General features: G+C 35.7%; 1 non-coding gene across 1 annotated transcript; it reads right to left on the reverse strand.

The window, feature by feature from the left end:
- Nucleotides 1-6705: 6705 nt before the first annotated feature.
- On the reverse strand, nucleotides 6706-6810 carry LOC136133356 (U6 spliceosomal RNA). The gene has a single exon (XR_010656505.1). It is a non-coding gene; the product is annotated as a U6 spliceosomal RNA (small nuclear RNA).
- Nucleotides 6811-12111: the final 5301 nt, after the last annotated feature.

Below are 12111 nucleotides of genomic sequence, written 5' to 3' on the forward strand. Positions count from 1 at the left end.
TGTTGTTTTTGGATGGAATGTCCTATAAATATAAAAAAGTCCATCTTGTTTAATGTGTCATTTAAAGCTTGTGTTTCCTTATTTATTTTCATTCGGGATGATCTGTCCATTGGTGAAAGTGAGGTGTTAAAGTCCCCTACTATGATTGTGTTACTGTCAATTTCCCCTTTTATGGCTGTTAGCATTTGCCTTATGTATTGAGGTGCTCCTATGTTGGGTGCATAAATATTTACAATTGTTATATCTTCTTCTTGGATTGATCCCTTGATCATTATGTATTGTTCTTCTTTATCTCTTGTAATAGTCTTTATTTTAAAGGCTATTCTGTCTGATATAAGTATTGTTACTCCAGCTTTCTTTTGATTTCCATTTGCATGGAATACCTTTTTCCATCCCACCACGTTCAATCTGTACGTTTCCCTAGGTCTGAAGTGGGTCTCTTGTAGGCAGCATATATACAGCTCTTTTTTTTGTATTCATTAAGCCAAGTCTATGTTTTGGTTGGAGCATTTAATCCATTTACATTTAAGGTAATTATTGATATGTATGTTCCTATTACCATTTTCTTAATTCTTTTGGGTTTGTTTTTGCAGGTCTTTTCTTTCTCTTGTGTTTCCTGACTAGAGAAGTTCCTTTAGCATTTGTTGTAAAGCTGGTTTAGTGATGCTGAATTCTCTTAGCTTTTGCTTGTCTGTAAAGGTTTTAATTTCTCTGTCAAATCTGAATGAGATCCTTCGTGTGTAGAGTAATCTTGGTTGTAGGTTTTTCCCTTTCATCACTTTAAATATGTCTGCCACACCCTTCTGGCTTGCAGTGTTTCTGCTGAAAGATCAGCTGTTAACTCTATGTGGATTCCATTGTATGTTATTAGTTGCTTTTCCCTTGCTGCTTTTAATATTTTTTCTTTGTATTTAATTTTTGATAGTTTGATTAATATGTGTCTTGGCATGTTTCTCCTTAGATTTATCCTGTACCAGACTCTCTGTGCTACCTGGACTTTATCGATTATTTCATTTCCCATAATAGCAAAGTTTTCAACTATAATCTCTTGAAATATTTTCTCAGTCCCTTTCTTTTTCTCTTCTTCTTCTGGGACCCCTATAATTCGAATTTTGGTGCATTTAATGTTGGCCCAGAGGTCTCTGAGACTGTCCTCAATTCTTTTCATTCTTTTTTCTTTATTCTGCTCTGTGGTAGTTATTTCCACTATTTTATCTTCCAGGTCACTTATCCTTTCTTCTGCCTCAGTTATTCTGCTATTGATTCTTTCTGGAGACTTTTTAGTTTCATTTACTGTGTTGTTCATCATTGTTTGTTTGCTCGTTAGTTCTTCTAAGTCCTTGTTAAACGTTTCTTTTATTTTCTCCATTCTATTTCCAAGATTTTGGATCATCTTTTCTCTCATTACTCTGAATTCTTCTTCAGGTAGACTGCCTATTTCCTCTTCATTTGTTTCATCTGATGGGTTTTTAACTTGCTCCTTCTTCTGCTGTGTGTTTCTATGTCTTCTCATTTTACTTAACTTACTGTGTTTGGGGTCTCCTTTTCACAGGCTGTAGGTTTCGTAGTTCCCATTGTTTTTGGTATCTGCCCCCAGTGGGTAAGGTTATTTCAGTGGGTTATGTAGGCTTCCTGTTGGAGGGGACAGGTGGCTGTGTTCTGATTGATGTGGCTGGATCTTGTCTTTCTGGTGGGCAGGACCACGTCTGGTGGTGTGTTTTGGGGTGTCTGTGAATTATGATTTTAGGCAGCCTTTCTGCTATTGGGTTGTGTTGTGTTCCTGTTTTGCTAGTTATTTGGCTTGCGGTGTCCAGCACTGGAGCTTGCTGGTCGTTGAGTGGAGCTGAGTCTTAGCATTGAGATGGAGATCTCTGGGAGATCTCTTGCTGACTGATGTAATGAGGAGCCAGGAGGTTTCTGGTGGACCAATGTCCTGAACTCAGCTCTGCTACCTCAGACACTCTGGCCTGACACCTGATGGGGGCACCAAGACCCTGTCAGCCACATGGCTCAGAATAAGAAGGAGAATGAATGAATGAACAAATGAAAGAAAGAAAGAAAGAAGGAGAGAAAGAAAAGAAAGAAAGGACGGCAGGAAGAAAGAGAGAAAGAAAATAAAATGAATAAAATTATTAAAATAAAATAATTAATATTATTAAAATATAAATATAAAAAATAATTTAAAAAAAGGAAGAGAGCCACCAAACCAATAAGCAAATCCACCAATTATAACAAGCCCTAAAAACTATACAAAAAAACCCCAGACAGACGGAACCTTAGGACAAGTGGTAAAAGCAAAGATATACAGACAAAATCATGCAAAGGAGCATACACATACACACTGAGAAAAAGAGAAAATGGGAAAAAAATGTATATATATATATTTTTTAAATGTAGAGAGCAACAAAATCATTAAACAAATCTACCAATGATAATAAGCTCTAAATACTAAACTAAGATAAACGTATAAATCAGAAACTTGTCAATCGCATACAGCATACCCCAAGTCTACAGTTGCTCCCGAAGTCCACCACCTCAACTTTGGGATAGTGCATTGTCTATTCAGGTATTCTACAGATGCAGGGTACATCAAGTTGATTGTGGAGAATTAATCCGCTGCTCCTGAGGCTGCTGGAAGAGATTTCCCTTTCTCTTCTATGTTCGCACAGCTCCTGGGGTTCAGCTTTGGATTTGGCCCAGCCTCTGTGTTTAGGTCTCTTGAGGTCATCTGTTCTTTGCTCAGGCAGAGTGGGGTTAAAGGAGTAGCTTTTTTAGGGGGCTCTGGCTCACTCAGGCCAGTGGAAGGAAGAGGTATGGAATGCGGGGCGAGCCTGCAGCGGCAGAGGCCAGCGTAACGTTGCAACAGCCTGAGTCGTGCTGTGCGTTCTTCTGGGGAAGTTTTCCCTGGATCACGGGACCCTGGCAGTTGTGGGCTGCACAGGCTCCTGGGAGGGGAGGTGTGGATAGTGACCTGTGCTTGCACACAGGCTTCTTGGTGGCCGCAGTAGCAGCATTAGCGTTTCATGCCTGTCTCTGGTGTACGAGCTGATAGCCGTGGCTCACACCTGTCTCTGGAGCTCGTTTAGGTGGTGCTCTGAACCCCCTCTCCTCATGCACCCCAAAACAATGGTCACTTGCCTCTTAGGCAGTTCCAGACTTTTTCCTGGACTCCCTCCAGGCTAGCTGTGGTGCACTAGCCCCCTTCAGGCTGTGTTCACCCAGCCAACCCCAGTCCTCTCCCTGGGGTCTGACCTCTGAAGCCCGAGCCTCAGCTCTCAGACCCCACCCGCCACCTCGGGTGATCTATCAAGCCTCTCAGGCTAGTGAGTGCTGACTGGCACTTATCCTCTGTGTGGGAATCTCTCTATTTTGCCCTCTGCATCCCTGTTGCTGCGCTCTCCTCCATGGCTCAGAAGCTTTCCCCCTGCCGAACCCCATCCCCACCAGTGAAGGGGCTTCCTAGTGTGTGGAAACTCTTCCTCTTTCACAGCTCCCTCCCAGAGATGCAGGTCCCATCCCTATTCTTCTGTCTCTGTTTTTCCTTTTTTCTTTTGCCCTGCCTAGGTATGTGGGGAATTTCTTTCCTTTTGGAAAGTCTGAGGTCTTCTTCCAGCGTTCACTAGGTGTTCTGTAGGAGTTGTTCCACATGTAGATGTATTTTTGATGAATTTGTGGGGAGGAAAGTGATCTCCACGTCTTACTCCTCCACCACTGAATCTTGAATGGCCCCATGTAATTCGCAAAAACCATGTGTATTAGTGCCCAGACTGGATTCCTATCTACTGAACTTCTGGTTGCTTTGCTTTCTTCAGCCTACACCTTCAACTTTCTTTGTAGGAATGTCCTTGGGCTGCCGAAGATGCTTTGCCCACAAGCACAGGGAGCAAAAAGGTAACTGGAAATTTATGTCCCTCCACTATAGCCCTTTGCCGATGACTGACTGGTATGGAATTGTGAAATTCCAGCTCCCTTGACTGAACTTGGGACAAATTCTGGTGTTTGATGTACACCCCAGAGTTTCTCTGAGGAATCAAGCTGAGACTGGGACTTTGTACTTTCCCCTCTCCCATGTGGATTTCTTCTGGGAGTACTTTCTTAGTAAATAACACGTAGCTGATTCTTCATCTCGGGGTGTGAGTCTAGGGAACCCAGCATAAGGCACAATGTTAACCACACTTCCAACTAATGACCCTTCCAGGAGGAAAACAACAAATAAAAAAACAAGTGAAACACAATACAATGTAAACTTTACAAGTGTAAACACAATAAATAAAAACACATTTTGGTGTTTTATTGTAAACAAGGAAGTCTTAGAAAAGTCTTTGGTCTTACATGGAAAGGGCAAGGATTTATTAATGAAGTTTAAATAGGAATGTATGTTATTATACCTACTTACCTCCAGATTTTTCTCACCAGATTCAAAATCCTCCCATTATTCACTCCTACATTTTAATACTAAACACAGACATTGTTTGTTGCTTACAGTTCAAGACCAGTATTTCCTAAAGCAGGATCTGTGAAATGCTAGTACTTGAGGCTAATTGTAGGTAGTATGTGAAAAGAAAAAATGTTGGGTAAATGATCCCAATATACAAAGCATTTGAGAAATGATAGTTTAAACAAAGTAAAACAGGCTATTTGATTTAGGGTATTTCAAACATTTAATATAATAATGCTCATTGGAAATGTTTGATAAAGGGCTAGCCTTTATTTAAGCCTTACTTACATATCTTATTCAATAATCAAACTCTTTTTCCTTATCTTTTCATAGCTTTATTGAGGTATAATTGACATATAATAAAATATACATATGTATACACCCATAAAATCATTGCCACAATCAATTTACTTAACCTATCCATTACCCCCAAAAGTTTCCTTTTACCCCTTTATAATATATTCCTCCCAGCCCTTCTGCCCTGATTCTTCTTTCTGATACTATTGATTAATATGCATTTTCTCAAATTTTGTAAAAATAGAATCATATGGTAGATAATCTTTTGTGTTTGGCTTCTTTCACTCAGCATAATTGTTTAGAGACTCATCCATGTTTATGTGTGTATCAATAGTCCCTTCCTGTTTATTACTGTATAGTATTTCATTGTGTGGATATACCACAAATATTTACTCACATGTTGATGATCATTTGGGTACTTTCCAGTTTTAGGTTATTTTTAAAAAGCTGTTTTGTGTATAAGTTTTCTATGGACATTTACTTTCATGTCTCATGAATAGAGTGAAATAGATAGGTAACAGTAGGTGTATATTTAATATTCTAAGAAACTGCCAAACTATTTTCCAAAATAATTGTAACCTTTTACAGGAGGAAAATGTGAGAGTTCTAATTGTCCTACAACCTTGCAAATACTCGGTATCATCAGTCTGTTTAATTTTAGACATTATAGTAAGTGTATAGTGGTATATCACTGTGATCTTAATTTGCATGTATCTAGTGATGTACTATTCAACATCTTTCCATGTGCTCACTTGCCATTTATACGTCTTATTTCATAAAGTATATGCTCAAATCTTCTGCTGTTTTTTAATTTTACTTTTTGTTATCTTATTGAGTTTTAAGCGTTCTTTATATATCCTGGATGAAAGTCCTTTGTCAGATATATCATTTGAATATATTTCCTCTGTCTGTAGTTTGTCTTCTTATTCTCTGAAAAGTGTCTTTGGAAGAACACAAATCCTTAATTATGATAAAGTCCTATTCATCAATTTGTTTTTTTCATTGATTCTGCTTTTGGTGTTATAGCTAAGAAACCTTTGTCTAAACCAGTGGTTCTCAACCAAGGTCAATGTTCTACCCACAGGACATTTTGCAATGTTTGGAGAAACTTGATTGTCACAGTAGGAGGTGGGTAAGGTGAGACACTACTGGTATTTACTGGGTAGAGCCCAAGGATGGTACTAAATATCCTATGATGCACTGGAGAGCTCCCCTCCCCCTCCCCACAAAGAATTATACATTTCAGTAGTGAGAAAGTGGAGAAACTCTGGCCTAATTCTAAGTCATAAAGATCTTACATTTTCTTCTACAAATTTCATACTTTTAGTTTTTACATTTATATCTGTGATCCATTTTGAGTTATTCTTGTTTATCTTGAGAGGTATGGCTCATATTTTTGCACATGAATATCCAAGTTTTTACGACACTACTAATTAAAATGACTATGCTTTCTTCACTGAATTATCTTTGCACATTTGTTGAAAATCAGTTGGCCATATGTGTGATGATCTATTTCTGAACTCTATTCTATTTCTTTGATCTATTTGGCTATCTGGACACAATGTCTTAATTACTGAAGGTTTACAGTAAGTCTTGAAATTAGGAGTTTACATTTCTCTTTTCAAAGTTGTTTAGCTATTTATCCCCAAGTAGTTCATATTTCTTAATGCTAATGTACATGGTTATTATTTATATTATTTATTGTGACAAAATATACATAACATAAAATTTACCATTTTAAGCATTTTCAAGTGTGCAAGTCAGTGTCATTAAAGTACATTCACATTGTGGTGCAACCATCACCACTCCAACTATAGAATGTTTTTTATCTTCCCAAACTGAAAATCTGTATCCATTAAACAATAACTTCTCCCTCCCTCCAGCCCCGAGAAACCACCATTTTACCTTCTGTCTCTATAGATTTGACTCCTCTAGGTACCTCATATAAATGGAATCAGAGTATTTGCCCTTACAAATAAAGATGCTTCAGGAATTCACATGTCATCCTTGTGCAGGGGCCATGCTAATCATCTCTGCATTGTTCCAATTTTATTGTATGTATTGATGAAGTAAGCATTATTTTTTATTTCAACTTCTGATTTTATTCATTTCTGGTATATAGAAATACCGTTCTTTTCATTTATTGATCTTCTTTCCTCTAACCTTGCTAAGCTTAACCAATCACACAGATAAAATTACAATTACAAGAATTTTATTTATTAAAGTGGAGACTGACATTTAGAAGGCTGAAGAACAGAGCATACTAGTAAATTTGACCCTATCTGAGCCTCCGAGTCACACCTAATTTGTAGGAGTCAGGGAATAGATTCACAGAAAGAGCTTGTTGGGTGGAGCTGAGGAAAACATGGAGATTCGTAGATTCCACTTTGCCTCCTAGAGAGAGGAACACTACTTTATCTGTCTTTGCGCTGCCAATGTACACTTAAAGAGATTGTTTCTAAAAAGGAAAAACTCTCTGCTCCAAAACTATTTCTCTCTGCCGAAAGCCAAACATTTTCCAGCAAATTTAATGTTTAACATTAAAAAAGAGATTTTACAATGTATCTAAATACTTATACTTGTCCTTAAAACTAAATGAATTGATCAGTAATAACAATATTGTTTAAGGTCCCAACTCTCTACTAGAGCTAATACATGTAAGTCTCTCTATAAAAGTGTAAGAAGAAAAGGGGGAAAAATCCAGAAATAAAAGCACTTAGCAACAAAAAGAATAGGACAAAATGAGAATTGAGAGCAAATGATGCTTTGTAAAAATAGTCATTACAAGAAGAGGATTCTTTTGCAGAAAGTTAGAATGCATGTTGCATTGGTAAATCTAAAGCAGGCTTTTATGAAAATGGAGTAATATCAAAATGAGGGAGTTCTTGCAAATGCAAATCATGATTGCAAGGCTTTTTTTTTTTTTTTTTAAAGCAGTGAATAATCATTGAATAAGGCAGAAAAGCAAATTATTGAACCAAAAGAGAATCCTAGGAAATTCTCTGAACTCCAAGGAATAATATAAGGCAAAGACATAGAAGTTAACAAGAAAAAACAAGAAAGAGATGGGGAGGACTAATTTGGGAAATCTTATATATAGGAATCCATATGGAAAGAATAGAAAAAAGAAGAAATAATCAGAGAAGAATATTTTTTTTTAATGTCCAAGTATAAGACACAAATCTTTTCATAAAATAATTCACTAAGTATCTGGCAAATAAGTCATCACCTTGTAACATTTCTAAATTATAAGTGTAAGAAGAATTATTATATAATCATCCATGTTAAAGAATTGGGTTATCCATGAAGAAAAAATACTTGAAGACTAATTATCTACAAAATTAAATTCTAGAAGAAATGGGGCAATTTCAAACATGTATTGATTCAGAAAATGTATCATTCACGTTCTCTTTATGAAAAAAAAAGTATGTATAAGAAAATAATTATGTCTGCATTTCCCTGAATAATACCTCACATACTTGTGGCCCAACTGGACAGTCTCTAATACAAAGTGCCTGTACAAAATGCTTACCATATTACTATTAGATTTTTTATTTTTTCAGGTATAGATTCATAGAAGTTCTTTATATACCCTGAAAATGCTTTATATGTGTTGCAAATGTGGAATGTCTTTACATTGCTTTTATTGTATATTTTAATACACAGAAATTCTTTAAGGAAGTTGAATTTAGCAATTTTTGTCTTTTTGATTTCTTGTTTGTTTACCAGTTAAAAAACATTTCTTTTTGTGAGGTCGTGACAGTGTTCTCCTATATTGTCTCTTAAAATTGTATACATTTTCCTTTCATATTTAGATTTTTAACCACATGGAGTTTCTATTTCTGTATGGTATAAAGAAGAAATTTAATCACCCTCTTCTTTATTACATAGAGATAATCACTCATTCCAGCACAACAGGATAAATAGTCTTTTTCCACATTGACCCACTTATCTAAAATGTGTGTGTATGTGTGTGTGTTTGTGTGTCTATCTCTGAGGTCTGATTTGTGCTCCATTTGTTTGTGTATTTCTGCACCAATATCACACTCTCTTGGTTACTAGAGCTTTATCATAAAAATTCATACCTGGTAGGGCAAGTCCTCCCAATGTGTTCTTTAAAATTACCTTAGTTACTCTTGGTTCTTTTCACTATGTATAAACTTTAGGCTAAAATAATCAGTGTAAACACTCACACACACACAAATGGATTTTGATTAGAATTGCATTTCATCTATAGATCAATTTTGAGAGATTTTATATTTTTGATTATTGAATATTTCAAGATATGAAATATCCCTCATTTAGTTTCTAAAATTTTTAATCAGATTAAAAATAATTTTCAAAGAAATTTTGCATAGGAATTTGTATGATAAATTCCTAGACAGCTTTCATTTTTATAATTTAAAATGGGGTTTATTTTTTAATATTTTAAACATTCATGTAAATTTATATGTAATACTTTCATTTTTAAACTGTTATACTTAAATTCAGCAGTCTTAATAACTTGATAAATTATTAATAAGTTAACAAGTAATTTATTACTTATGTTCTATCAAATTGCCTTCATTCACAGGGATGTGATTTGCAACTATTGGCAGGTTTTTGTTTGTTGACTTTTTGTTTCCAAACTGCATATAATTTTTTTCTTTGTCTCTCTGCACTGAACACCCCAAATTGTAAAAAAGTTGTAATAACAGTAACATTTCTTGTTCAAAAAACTTTAAAGGGAATACTTTCAGCATTTCACTATAAAATATTGTGTTTACTGTATTTTATGTGGATAACCTTTATCAGATTAAAGAACAAAATAGTAAAACATTTCTTCCAAGTAACATCGAAGCCAAAAAAATAAAAATGACCAGTGAATCATGAACAATCCTGTTTCTGCCAGAGGAGAAAAAAAAAAAACCACAAAACTATAGAGTTGCTATAGTTACTAAGTTTAAATAATAGATTATTGCTAAGCATTCTTATAGCTCTCATTAACTGGTTTTAAGGAATGGAGTTGGCATATCTCTAGAGGACATATCTGTTAAGGATAAGTTACAATCACTTGAATAGGATTTCCAGAAAATGCCTTGCCAAAGTCTCACAGAGATTGATTTATTTGTGCTTAAAGTCAGATCATTTAATCTCTACCATTTCAAATTCTCATTCTTACATAGGTGGGTCCTACCACCCCAATAAAGGTTGGAAACGGGCAGAGAAACATCATTGTATGCTACCCCTCTTCTCAGTATTGTATTGAAAGCGCCTTCTTTAACAGTACCTCATTAGCTAAAGTTCCAGGTGTTCACTCCACTTCCTTTATTGAGTTCAAGCAACCAATATTGACAATTATCTTTTTTTTTTTCCTCTCACTGAGAGTTCTACATAATCTTCTCAAGTACCAACTTATATTGGATTTCTCCTGACTCCTGTCAACTCCTCTGTGACCCTCACTCTTCTCAAATAAGTTATCAGTATTTTCTTCCATTCTAATAAAAGTTAATGTCCTATAGGCTCAGAGATGACCTATTTGAACTTGCAGATCACAAAGAGACCCATGACTTCCTCACTGAAAACCCTATTCCATGAGCTTATACTACTCATTAATAATGAATAAATTAATTAAAACTCATGCAGTTTTTGAATTAAATTTAACTCCCCTTGAATTTCTGTGTATTGGTCCTAGTTATAGTCTCTGGAATTGCATAGTAGGCTAAATAATCCCTTTCTCACCTGACATATCTTCCTTTATTTAAAGACAGCCATCATGGGACCTCTGAATCTTCTCTTCTCCAATCTAAACACCGACAGTACATATGTATTTTCTCATTGCTTGTGAGAGATAAAATTGACAAGCCAAAATTTTTTCATATTATCTGCTTTCAAAAAAATGGAACTCCTGCAGATATCTGAAGAGTGGATTTCCTCAATCAGTGTCATATCTTATCTCTGCTTCTTCTCTGTTAGGGAAGCAGCATGCATGTTCTTGCTTCTAGCCTATTAGTTTGTAACTTGCTCCCACATTCATATTCATTTCACCCTCACTGGAATTCTCTCTACTTGCTTCTACTTGCTTGGATTTTTAAACAGTATTCAGACTTCTTAGCAGTCTTCTCTCTACTATATTCTACTGAAAACTATTAGTCTCCTTTTCCATTACAGCCCTTCTTTAAATTTTTAGTCAAATACATATTTTTCCAATATGTCTTTTGTTTTGAATTTAACACTATTTATTTCTTTCCTCTCTCCTTTTCCATTTACATGTAAAACTTTCAATTGACTGGCAAGTTATTTTTCAAATACATTCTTCTTCAAGGTATGTTATGATTCTTAGTTATTATGGAAATTCTGATATTTTGCAGGTCAAACCTTGTTTTCTGAAATGCAATATGTGAAGTCAACTAAAGCATGATTGAGCAACAAAAGCATCTAAGGTGATAGTATTTCACTTTACCAATACCAGAGTTATAAATGTTTTCCACAGAACAGATAGTATTTGTAAACTCAGCTGTAAACATCAGACGAAATCATAAGTATGGTATTAGTAATTTGAGTCAAGCAGGTGTGCTGCATTTCAAAACAACCAAATGTAAGAAACTTTGAAGCTGCAAATAAGTTGATTTTTTTTTTATATTTAGGTTTGAATTATTTGTTTGGAATCTGATACGAATTCCTCCCAAAGGAACCATTCTTGTATGTGGCAGCTTGATTCTGCAAATCAGCCCACAATTTGCATTTAACCTATTTTATAAATGAAACACTGTACAATTCCGATGAGCAATAATAAAACTTAAAAAAAAATTGTCTAGTTACAAATTTAGTGAATAAGCTAAGCCAAAAGGACTAGTAATTCTTTTCTTTCTCTCAGAGGCTAATATTGAAGGAAAAGATTGAAAGGAGGTCCACTTTGCTGGTGTCTACATATAGTATAAAAATATTTTAAGCCATAGAGCCTATACGTGACGTGTGCTTATTGAATATGGAAGTCCTTGAGTCAAGCAGGGCAGCTTAGCAATGAAAATCTATGGGCCCATCTAAAACCAGGGTGTAGCACAGTCCTAATATTCCTAGTATAAACTTTATTGTTTTAGATACTAAAATTAGATACTAACTATTAGCTGCAAGTATTATATTACTGTATCCAACTTTCCCAGAGCTAGGCTCCATTGGACACTCTACTTGCAGGTCAATTTGGACTGTTTCTGAACTATTTCTGACTAAGTCAAGAAGGGGCTCCAGTACATAAATAGCTCATGGCAAGGGCTTGGCATTCCCTCACCTTCCTTCCTTGGCTGGCCAGGAGCATCGTCTGTGTGTTTTTTAAGCACAATGCTCCCAGGGGCCTCTTCCTGGCTCTCCAGACCTGAGGATCTCATCTCTCATTCGCT

Source organism: Phocoena phocoena, chromosome 13 (assembly GCF_963924675.1).
Source record: "Phocoena phocoena chromosome 13, mPhoPho1.1, whole genome shotgun sequence".
Lineage (NCBI taxonomy): Eukaryota > Metazoa > Chordata > Mammalia > Artiodactyla > Phocoenidae > Phocoena > Phocoena phocoena.